At 42.1% G+C, this 12,533-nt stretch overlaps 1 protein-coding gene across 6 annotated transcripts in view; it reads right to left on the reverse strand.

Annotated features, from left to right (window-relative positions):
- Nucleotides 1–12,533, reverse strand: part of LOC122740168 (calcium/calmodulin-dependent protein kinase type II subunit beta) — a 310,939-nt gene that overhangs the window by 269,703 nt on the left and 28,703 nt on the right. The window lies entirely within an intron of this gene.

Consider the following 12,533-nt stretch of genomic DNA (forward strand, 5'->3'; position numbering starts at 1 on the left):
TACACAGCACACAGAGGGAACTTAATGAATGCTTTTTCCTTGCATTCCTTCTTCAAAGGCCAGGTTCTCCAAGGGCTAAACCCAATATACGCCCATGGATCCAGAGTTAGAGAGCAAAAGGACAAGTGCCCCAGGACCTCTAAGAATTTCCATGGTCTTAAAGTGAATAAAATCCTTCTACACCAAATACTCTTAATTTGTATGTGTTATAAACCTTTGTCAATCTGGTAAAGCCTACAGTCCCATTCTCAGAATAATTTTTTTTAAATATAAACTTATTTATTTAGCATTTTCCCCAAGTTACATGTAAAAACAAACTTTCATATTGATTTTTTAAAACTTTGTGTTCCAAATTCTCTTCCTCCCTCCCTCCCCACCCCTCCCTAAGAAATCAAACAATTCAATATAAGTTATACATGTGCAGTCATGCAAAACATCTCCACCTTGGTGAAGTTGTACAAGAAAATAGACGAAATAACTTTAGAAAGAGGAAGTAAAAAAAAAATTATACTTCAATCTGTATTCAGATACCATCAGTTCTTTCTCTGTAGATGGACTGCATTTTTCATAAGTCCTTCTGATAGCATCCTGCTCATGATTTCTTTCAGTTACTATTGCTAACTGTATTACTCTCCATCCTATTCCCTCCCCTTGATATTACCTCTATTTTCTATCTTCTTTCACCCTATCCCTCTTCAAGTGTTTTGCTTTTTACTGCCCCCTCTCCCATATGCCCTCCCTTCCTTCACCTCTTCAAAAAAAAGGATAAACAAAAAATAAATGCTTTACAGTTATCATCCCTTCATATTCAATTCACACCTGTGCCCTATGTCTAAGTATCAGAATAATGAAGGAAATACTAAATTTCCATTAGAGATAAGTGAAAATAAAGATGTAATTTTTTTCCATCTACATTTACAGACCTCTTGAAATCCATCTACAGGATCCTGGGGGCTTCTCAGACCACAAGTAAAGAACCCCTGTTCTACACAAATCTGGTCATGTCACTCCTTATCTCAAAAGTCAGCAAGAACTACCTAATACCTTATGAAGTAAAGTTGAAACACAGCCTTTTGTAAATCCACCCAGAACTAGAGATGCCTTCTTTTTTTCAGCCTTTCACCTTCCTCTTTCTGTACTCTTAACTTCCTGACAACTTGGACAAGTTTCTTTACCCTCTCATACAACCTGAGCTTTCCCACCTCCATGCCTTTGGTCATGTTGCTCCCCATCCCTGGAATGCCCTTCATTACTCCGTTTCCTTCCCCTCCATCCTCTAAAGCTCAATTCAAATGCTCCCTCTGCCATGAAATGAAGCCTTCCCTGATTCACTCTCCAATCCATAACAGCATCATAGAACATCATTTTCGTAATTCTATGATGTATTTATGTTTTATTCAAATCAGTTCAGCAAACATTTACCAAGCACCTACTATGTGCAAGGCAACAGATGTACAAAGACAAAAACGGTGTCAGCCCTTTTAAGGGGGCTTACATGGGTTTTGTACATCATGTCTCCCAACAAGAACATAAGTTCCATGAAGGCTGGACCATGACTCCTCTAACTTCTGTTTCCTCTGGGACCTACCACAGGACTTTCTACCCAGTAGGTGGTTGATAAATATTTATGGAATTGAATATCAGACCCTGGTGTCTTCTGGGTCAAAAAAGTGAGTTATAAGTGAGAGTGATTTAATATACACACACACATACACATACTCCAGAAACCCTAGACTGTAGAGTCACAGAAGCTTAGAAACTCTTCACTGGATTATATAGTTTTTATAGATGAGGAAACTGAGGCCCAGAGAGGTCTAATGTCACACAGAGGTCACACAGAGCCAAGATTCAAACCCAGACCATCTGCCACCAACTCCAGAGATCTCGATAGTTTCTCGATAGTTTCCACAGCTCTGCCACGTTGCCAGCCAAGCAAAGGATTTCCTAGGGAGGAGGGGAAGAGTTATTTGGAGGCCAGGGCAAGGGAGGGAGAGGACCCCACTGGGGATCCACTCCACTCTCAGCCTTTGCTCATTGTGTTCCTCCACACTTGGAATGCCCTGCCCCTTTTCACAGAAATGAAGGGCCTCCAAGGCCTGCCAGAGTATTAAATGATTGCTTACAGCTGGCCACAAACTAGTCAAGCTGCTTCTCTGGCCATCTGGGGGGAAAGTAGCCCTCCCATCACATCCAAAGGTACCAGCGGCAAGAGGAAAATGAAAGCCATTTTGTGGGCAGGGGCGATGGTAGCCACTACCAAGACAGCCTTCAAAGGTGCCTCTTCGAAGCCAAAGGGCCTCAATCTCCATCCCTAGCAGGGACCGCCTCCTCAGTAACACTGGGGAGAAAAAGGCACCCACCAGAAGCTGAAACCTGGGCCCTGGACACTCTGACATAGCTGCTGAAGAGAATGCTTATATGGCAGAATTCACACTTACCCAGGAAAAGCAAAAAAGGGAAGCCCAAGGGGTAGGACCTAATTAAAAAGCTAATGAGCCTGCTCACTCAGAGCAGCAGCAGGATGTAGGGAAAAGAGCCCTCCCTGGCTCTGGAAGCAAAGGACCTTGGCTCAAAGACCAGCTAGGCCACTTACACATGTGTGAGCTTGGGCAAAGAGAAAATTTCTATTAGGTTTCCTTTGTGATCCTTTGTATTTTATTTTATGCATTTTTAAAAAACATTCTCCTGAGAAAGGGTTCATTGGCTTCACCAGACTCCCTAAGGGGTCCATGATATAGGGAGGGGGGGGATAAGAACGCCTGGACTAGGGATAGGAAGGCAAAAACTAAAGCCTAAACCCTTAAGGGAGTTAGGAGTTTCCTAGAGAAAATGCCACATATATGCAAGTAAGTATAAAACCGAGAATAAGATGATAGAAGCACAGGAACACTTGGATGAAGTGTTCCGAGAAAACTGAGGAGGGGGAATACTTTTTTCAGAGGATCCTAGGGTGTAAGCCATTTTACCTTATGCTAGCAATAGAGCAGAGCTGATAAAATGTGAAATTTGGAATCCTGAGGAGCCAGGTTCAAATTCTGACCCAGTCACTCACTACCAATGCAAGCATGAGCAAATCATTTCATCTCTCTTAGTTTCCTTATTTGTAAATTAGGGGAAAATAATGCTTATAGGGCCTTTTCTACAGTGTTACTGTGAGACTCCCACAAAATAACTTTAAAGCGCTATATGTACATGTATGAGACCTGAGATTTCATCACTGTAGTGAGTTCCCATCAAAGAACGCAAAAGAAGAAACAAAACTTAAGAGTTCCCTGGAGGCACTGAGATATTAAATGACTTGCCCAAGGTCACACAGCCAGTAGGTGTCAGGGACAAGGCTTGAACTGAGATCTTCCAGATTCAGAATTAGCTCTCCAAGCTATGCTGCCTCTGGCTGTTTTGCAGCTTTATAAATATAAATGGTGATGGTGATGGTGATGGTAGTGATGGCTGTGATGGTGATGGTACTGATGGTGATAATCTTCAGGGAAACATGGTGCAGTGGAATTCATGCTGAACTTGGAGTCCACCAATAAGCATTTATTAAGTTTCTATTAAGGGACAAAGTCATCAGTAAAAGATGACTGACACTTAAATTCAACTCAAGTGATTAGGGATTGTAAGGATTAGGAGCTAGGGATGCTTAGAAAGTGGAGGTAAGAAGTAAGAAAGGAGATAATTGAGTTTGAATCTCTCCTTCATCACTAGCTGTGTGACCATGGACAAGACAATGTCTCAGCCTCAGTTTCCCTATCTACAATGGTGGAATAGTTCTTCATATGGTTGTTGTAGGATCAAATTACACACACACACACGTGCGCACGCATGCATGAATGTTTTGCAAACCTTAACATGCTGTATAAATGTTGTTATTATTATGTAAAGTGCCTTGCAAATCTTACAACAATGTGTAAATGTCTACTCTCCTCATTTTATTATTGTCCAAAATCTTAAGGGGGCCTTCAAAATCACTGATTTCAACCTCCTTACTTTACAGAAGAGGAACTTAAGGCCCAGAGAGGTTAATAATAACAATAGCACTCCTGAAAAGGGCTTTGTTCACAGTTGCTGAGCTAAGGAGGTAGTAAAATGACTTGCTCACAGTTGGGTAGCTGATGAAAGGTACTGAGACTTATTGGCAAAAAGAAAAGTAACCGAGTCAGAGCAGATTAGATCCCTAGAGAATTGGGGCAGGGGGTGGCTGGCCAATATTTTAGAAAGTTAGTAAAGTCAAAATTGAACAAACCTGCAAATGTAATACTTGTGTGTGTGTGTGTGTGTGTGTGTGTGTGTGTGTGTATACATAATAGGATCACAGACCTGTGCTGGAAAGACCCTCAGCAGCTAGCTACTTCAACCCCCTCATTTCATAGATGAGGACACCGAAGGCTAAGGGGATGAAGTGTTTTGCCCAAGTTGGTAATGTCCTAAGTAGTGTCAACCCAGGGCCCGTGACTCTAGAACCAGCTCTCCTTCATATCACACCATTTAAAAAAAATTTTTTTTTGTGGGGCAATGAGGGTTAAGTGACTTGCCCAGGGTCACACAGCTAGTAAATGTCAAGTGTCTGAGGCCAGATTTGAGCTCAAGTCCTCCTGAATCCAGGGCCAGTGCTTTATCCACTGCACCACCTAGCTGCCCCCACACCATATGTTTTAAAAAGGGAATATGACTACTATCATATGAGAGGCAACATAGTATAATGGATTGTTGATGTTCAGTCATTTTCAGTTGTGCCTGACCCTTCATGATCCCATTTGAGGTATTCTGGGCAAAGATACTGGAATGGTTTGCCATTTCCTTCTCCAGCTAATTTTTCAGATGAGGAAACTGAGGCAAACAGGGTTAAATGACTTGCTCAGGGCTAGGAAGTGTCTGAGGCCAGATGTGAACCTAGGAAGATGAGTCTTCCTGACTCCAGGTCTGGTCTCTATCCACTGTGCCCAAGTATAACAGATAGGCTATCAGAAATGCAGTCAGGAAGACCTGAGTTCAAATCCCTCTTCTGACACTTAATTGTTGTTGTATGACCATGGGCAAGTCACTTAACTTCTCTCTCTCTCTCTCTCTCTCTCTCTCTCTCTCTCTCTCTCTCTCTCTCTCTCTCTCTCTCTCTCCTTCAGCTTCCATATCTGTAAAATGGATATAATATTGCTTGTGGTACTGACTTCACAGGGTTATCTCATATGGCTCAAATGAGTTCATGAACATATAGTGCTCTGCAAATTTTAAAGCAGTACTTGTCAATTATTAATACTATTCAGTTGTTCAATTATGTCTAGTTCTTCATATGGTCCATGGGGTTTTCTTGGCAAAGATACTGAAGTGGTTTGCCATTTCTTTCTCCAGGGGATTAATGCAAAGGTTAAGAGACTTACCCAGGGTTATACAGCTAATAAGTATCTGAGGCTGGATTTGAACTCAACATGACAGGTGGAGGACCTTTCAGAGTGGTTTCATTCAAACCAGGAATGATAAGGTGGACTAGTATTGTTCCTCCTACACTCTATCCATTAAGCCATCTAGCTGCCTTGTTTTTAATATTATTTATTAATATTATTATATGGCAAATCAAACTATTCTCAAGCAGAAGAGCTGAAAAACATTCAAGAACAAACAAACGGAACTAATTTTTTCCCCAAAAAACTTTCCTCTTTTCTGAACTTCCCTATTATTGCCAAGGGCACCACTGTTTGCCCTGTCACCTAGGCACTCGATCTCCATCATCTTCCACTCCTCACTCTAATTCACTCCCCATTTCCAATCTGTTGCCAAGTCTGATAACTTCTCCCTTTACAAAACCTGACCCCTTCTCCCCTCTGACATTGCCACCAACCTCAGGCAGGCCTTCACCTCCCTGTTAGCCTGCCTGCTTCAAGACTCTTTCCACTCCAATCTATCCTCCGCACAGCAACCAGAGTGATTTTCCTAAAGTACAGGCCTGACCATGTCACTCCTCTTCTCAATAAACTCTAGTGGCTTCCTATTACCTTCAGGATCAAATATACAGTCCTATATTTGTCTTTTAAAATGCTCTTCTCAGGGGCAGCTAGGTGGCACAATGGATAGAGCACTAGCCCTGGAGTCAGGAGTACCTGAGTTCAAATCCGGCCTCAGACACTTAATACTTACTAGCTGTGTGACCCTGGGCAAGTCACTTAACCCCAATTGCCTCACTAAAAAAAAAAAAATTGCTCTTCACAGGGGGCAGCTAGGTGGAACAGTGGATAAAGCACCGGCCCTCGATTCAGGAGTTCCTGAGTTCAAATCCAGCCTCACACACTTGACACTTACTAGCTGTGTGACCCCGGGCAAGTCACTTAACCCCCATTGCCCCACAAAAAATATATATATAAATAAATAAATAAAATGCTCTTCACAACCCAGTCCCTTTCTACCTTTCCAATTTTCTTATACTTTACTCCCCTATGCATATTTTGATTATACAAAGTCACTCTGCCTTCTGACTCCAAGCATTTTCACTGACGGGCAACTCTCTCCCATGCCTAGAACTCTATCCCTCCTCACCTTCATCTCCTGGCTTCCTTAGATTCTTTCAAGACACAGCCCAAATCTCATAATCTGCAGGTTTTGCCTTCCCTCTGAGATTACCTCCAATTTACCCTCTATGTTTGTGTGTGTATATACACATATGTATATTGTATAGTTGTACATATGCACATGTGTGTATGTATACATCTACACACATACCTATTCATATCTTTATGTACTTAGATATTTGCATGTTGTCTCCCCCATTACAATGTGAGCTCCCTGAGGGCAAGAACTGTTCTTTGCCCTTTTTTTGGGGGGGGGTATTCCCCTGCCTAGACCATAGTAAGGGCTCAATAAATGCTTATTGACTGACTCTTATTTGCAATTCTCCCTACACAACATTCCATCTATTGCCTCTGTGTCTTTCTAAAGGCTCTTCTCCATGCCTGGAATGTTTTTACTTTGTATATATTTCCTATACTTTTATATGCCTGTGCTTCATGCTCTCCTCCCCTCTTCCCCCCAACAGAATGAAAATTCTTTAAATATAAGCTCCCTGTGGGTCCTTAGCACAGGGTATGGCTCATAGTAAGTGCTTAACAAATGTTTGTTGATTGACTGGAGGCAGAGATGAATTTATTTTTCACTTTGTGTCATTACCTTTGTCTTTGTATCATTATTTTTGTCTTTGTATTCACACAGTGCCTGGGAATAGGCTCAAGATAAACTGAATTGAATTTAATTGAACCGAATGGAATGGAATGGACTTGTGAATGCTTCAGGAAAGCAGCAGCACAGAGAGCTCAAAAAAGAACAAACAGCATCTTCAGAGAAACTGGATCCTTGGTTCTGGTCGTGGCTATTGCCACCAACAAAGAGCAGCACATCGGCAGGAGGTGAGGCACAGCCCATGATCTAGGCAGCATCCCCACAGCTGGCCAAAATGAGGATGAAAACTGGCCCCTGATAAGAATTCTGTCATGGAGATGGAAAGCAGCAATGAGGCAAGAGTTGGAGCCCCTCCCCTGGCTCTGCTCACCAAGTCCAAGGACTAGCTGAGGCCCAATCTTGTTTGCCATTGAAAGCGAATAGGGGAGTGGCACCAGGCCCAGCATGGGTCTAAGTCCCAACTCTGCTACTTCCTACTTGTGTGGCCTTGAACAAGTCACTCACTCACTGGAATCTCAGTTTCCCCATATGTAAAATGAGGAGTTTGGAGGTGATAGCTCCAAGGATCCTTCCAGTTCTAAATCTAGGAACTTCTGATCTTTTGTTATGATGTGGAATGGAAAAGATGAGCCCTACAAACAGCCCCCATTGTTAGTGAAGCAAGAAGTCAAAATTCCCTCTTGCTTCATTCATCTCCCCCTGCAGCCCTGACAGATCTGGACTGCTCCCTCACAACACAATTCTACTCAATTCCTGTAACTCCCCTCTCCCCTATCTTCCTGTGTCCCTTGCCCATAACCCTCTGCTTCCAGCTCAGTAGATGAGAAATCAAAGTTTTGTTTCCTGGTTTTAAGGGATCTGAAGAGAAATGTGAACCAGGAGAGGCAGAGGAGGCAGATAATTTCTTCTGTGCTCCACTAATTTGCTTATAATATCCCCCGTATGTTTAAATAAGGCACACATTTGAAGCTTACTTTGGTATTCAGTGTGAGATGTTGGCCCATGCCTAGTTTCTGCCAGACTACTTTACAATTTTCCTAGCAGTTTTTGTTGAATAATGAGTTCTTGCCCCAATAGCTGGGATCTTTGGGCACTAGGTTATTGTGGCCATTTGCTTTTATAGATTGTGTACCTAAGCTATTCCACTGATCAACCTCTCTATTTCTTACTCATTACAAAATTGTTTTGAAAATGACAGCTTTGTAGTATAGTTTGAGATCTGGTAATGCTAGGCCCCTTTCCTTCTCATTTTTTTCATTAATTCCCTTATTGCCCTTAACCTTTTTTCCTCTAGATGAATTTTATTATTTTTCTCTAGTGCTATAAAGTAATTCTTTGTTTAATAAGTAAATTAATTAATTTACCAAATAAGTAAATTAATTTAGGTAGTACTGTCATTTTTATTGCACTGGCTCAACCTACCCGTGAACAATTAAAATTTCTATAATTATTTAGATCTACCTTTATTTGACTAATGTGTTTTGTAACTGTATGTTTTGAGATTTTGTGTTCATATGGTTCCTACATGTGTCTTAGCAGGTAGAGTCCCAAGTATTTTATACAGTCCATAGTTATTTTAAATGGAATTTCTCTTTCTACCTCTTCCTTCTGGATTTTGTTGGTAAGATACAGAAATGCTGATGATTTGTGTGGGTTTGTTTTTTGTTTTATATTCTGCAACTTTCCTTAAGTTGTTGATTGTTTCTATTAGTTTTTTAGTAGAGTCTCTAGGGTTCTCTTAGTAAACCATCAGTCCCTTACTTTCAACTGCCCAGTTTTCTCTGCCTAATTAATAATAAGAGATACCCCTGGGAGAAAGTTTTAAAAAGTAAAAAAATCCCTTAGGGGATTTTAGTCCTCCACTTTAGGAGACTAAATTCAGATTCTTCATTTTAGATGTCTGCTAGTAAAAGAAGCCACAATGACACTGAATACCCCCAATAGTCTAGACTATCCTTCCATCAAAGAAACCTCAACTGGGGCAAAATCTAGGAAGTCAGGCTTGGGACTAAGGTAGGGATTTGTGCCCATTCTTGAGTGTAAGCCTCCTTGATTCAACTCAGAACCCACAGAACCCAAACACTACCTGGTCCTATACTCCCAGGGCATCCCCGTAATCAGACCACTTACCACTTACTCTGCACATTACTCCATGGACACCAGGCATGGTCCACAATACTAGGCTGCAGACAGATGCCCTAGTTAGAGACGTGAAGACTCCCTGCTCCAGACAGACATATGCAAAGAGCTGCCAACTGCTCAAGCTGTGTAAAAATGGTGATATGGCCACAAAGCTAGAGGCAGAGTTGTCTCTGAATGCATAGATGCAGTGGGAGTTGAGGTGGTTATCACAGTGTAGAGGAAAGAGTTCTAGAACTAGATTCAGAAGACCAGGGTTCAAATTCCAAATCTGTGAAACCTTAAACAAGTCTCTCTCTTTCCTTGACCCTCACTTCCCTCATTCATAAAGATGAAGGAGTTGGACTAGATGCCCCTGGGGTGCTCTGCAGCTCTAGATCCTTTAATGGTTCCCCAAACCAAATTCCACAAATGTGAACTCACATCAAAAGCAACTCAGAGGTGACCATGTGGGAAAAGGGAGAGAAAAATCTCAGAATTCCAAAATTCAGGCGATGGAGAGAATTAGCCCAACCAATGATACATGAACAAGAATCCCCTCTATGAAAACCTGAAAAGTAGCCATCCCTCCTTTGCTTAAAGGCCTCCAGTGAGGAGGATCCCATGACTCATTCACTTCCCTTTGGAGAAGTGCTAACAATTAGAAATTAATAGCTAATTTGATTAGATTACTAGTTAACATGTTCCCTGGTACCAAGTCGAAATGTAATTCTTTGCAATAATTCCCATCCATTGCTCCCAGTTCTGTCCTCTTTGGTCAAAAAGAACAAGTGTCATCTCTCTTCCTAGTGATGACTCAGGACTGTCCTACTAGTCACAACATTTCCACACATCCAGTTGAACAAGAAGATTCAGCTGGGCAAACGTGAGCCTGGGTCTCTGGCTGCCTTCTCTTATTTAGGTTTCCTTTCCTTTATTCCTTCAAATCCTTGAAACCAGCTCTCATGTTCTCCTTGAGTCTTCTCTTGTCCAGGTTAAACATACATTCAGGAGGACCTGAGTTCAAATCCAGCCTCAGACACTTGATACTTATTAACTGTGTGACCCTGGGCAAGTCACTTAACCCTGATTGCCTTGCCCCCTCCCCCCCCAAAAAAGCCATTCCCAAAGGATCTTCTCCAGGAATTGTCCTATGGCATTATTTCTCCATGGATCTTTGATGGGTCTTCATATGGATTATGAATGTGAGGCTCTTCTTCGCCATCCTTAGTTACCCTTCTCTGGATATTCCCCAGTTTATCAAGGTCCTACCCAAGATGTGACCCCCAGAACTGAATATAACATGCCAGGTGTGGCTTGTCAGAAAGAGAACCACCTCTCTTATCCCTTGCCTCAATGAGAAAGGATATTAAGGTCTCGTTGTCTTTATTCATTTCCACTGGATTCAATTCAATATACATTTATTATTTCTTTGTTATGTACAGAGCATTGTGCTGGGCCTTGGGGAAATACAAGGTTTAGTTAAGCTAGTATCCTTGCCTTTGAGGAAGTTACAGTCTGTTGGGGCAGGGGCAGGGGGTGGAGTGAAGGGGTATAACTATAACACACAAGAATATGTAATTGTGTTAGAGTTGCAGGACAAAGTGCTACAGAAGGCTCAAAGGGAAGGGTCATTATGGATAAAGGAGAGAATGGTATTAAGGAAGGGGGGCAAGGAATGTTGAGGATAAGCAAGAGATGTCTGGGAAGGTTCCCTGGGAAAGGTGGAATTTGAGTTAGACTTTAAAGGATGGATAGGAATCCAATAGTCAATGAGAGGGAGGTAGAGGGAACAGCATGAGCAAAGATGTGGACATGGGAAAACAAAAGATATGTTCTAAGGGGAGAGCTATAACTAGGAATTCTTTCACCTCGATGGAAGGTAAGTGGACAGAGGGGCAGCTAGGTGGTACAGTATATAGAACACCAGGCCTAAAGTCAGGAAGATTCATCTTCCTGAATTCAAATTTGGCCTCAGACACTTACTAGCTGTGTGACCTTGGGCAAGCCACTTTACCCTGTCTGCCTTAGTTTCCTTATCTGTAAAATGAACTGGAGAAGGAAATGGCAAACCCCTCCAGTATCTTTTCTAAGAAAATCCCAAATGGGGTCACAAAGGGTCTGAAACAACTAAACAACAACAACAAAATTGGAGGGAGGAGAATGAAGATAGAGGCACGGAGGAGAGTCCAAAGTCAAAGTAGCAGGACAGCTAGATGGCGCAGTGGATAGAGCACTGGCCCTGGATTCAGGAGTACCTGAGTTCAAATCCAACCTCAGACACTTAATAGTTAGTAGCTGTGTGACCCTGGGCAAGTCACTTAACCCCAATTGCCTTACTAAAAAAACAAAAAACAAAGTCAAAGTAGGGGGCTACAGAAGCTCTGAGTATAAAACAAACAGATGTAGTCTGCGGGGAGAGGAAGTGGCCCACTCCCCAAAGGAGGTTGGGAAAGAAGTTTACTTTGAGAGGTGCTATAGTGATGAGACCTTGGGGTGCCAGCCCAGGATTATTGCCCCAAAGAACAGTAACACTGCAGCACTGCTGGCAGAGGAGAAGGAGATATAGAAACAGAGCTCTTCAGGAACTATGGCCCTATTCAATCACCCTGGAGCAAAGCCCCATCATCTTACCCTAGTTACAGATTTTAATACACACTCTACAAGATTTTCATGTTGAGCTTAACCTTATATTTATTTTGCAGAAATGTGTACACACTGTCTCCTCTTATAGAACAAAAGTTCCCTGAAGGCAGGCATTATTCTACTTTTGCCTTTGTATCCCCAGCACTTAACACAGGACCTAGCACTTTGTAGGCACTTAATAAATAACTGATTGACTGACTGATTGATTGATTGATTTACAAAATGAGCCCAGAATAGCCTGGTTTCTCTCCTTCTTTCTCCTTTCCTAGTTCTCTGATAAAATATTACAATGACAGGCTCAAATGTACTTTCTTCTCCAGCATGGCAAAGCTAGGCACTTCTGGGCTGGGTTTCCTCAAAACAATAGGAGCATCCAACCATTCTCTCTGATCTGCTGTTTTCCTGACCCCATTACTGTTTAGATCAACCAGGTCCATTTTTTGTGGGGCAATGAGGATTAAGTGACTTGCCCAGGGTCACACAGCTGGTAAATGTCAAGTGTCTGAGGCTGGGTTTGAATTCAGGGGCTAAAGGGGTTCATTTTGATTTGCTTTCTGGGAACAATATCATGTGCCTACTTTGCTTTAGAACTCCTGACTCTTCAG

This window comes from Dromiciops gliroides, chromosome 2 (genome assembly GCF_019393635.1).
Source record: "Dromiciops gliroides isolate mDroGli1 chromosome 2, mDroGli1.pri, whole genome shotgun sequence".
Lineage (NCBI taxonomy): Eukaryota > Metazoa > Chordata > Mammalia > Microbiotheria > Microbiotheriidae > Dromiciops > Dromiciops gliroides.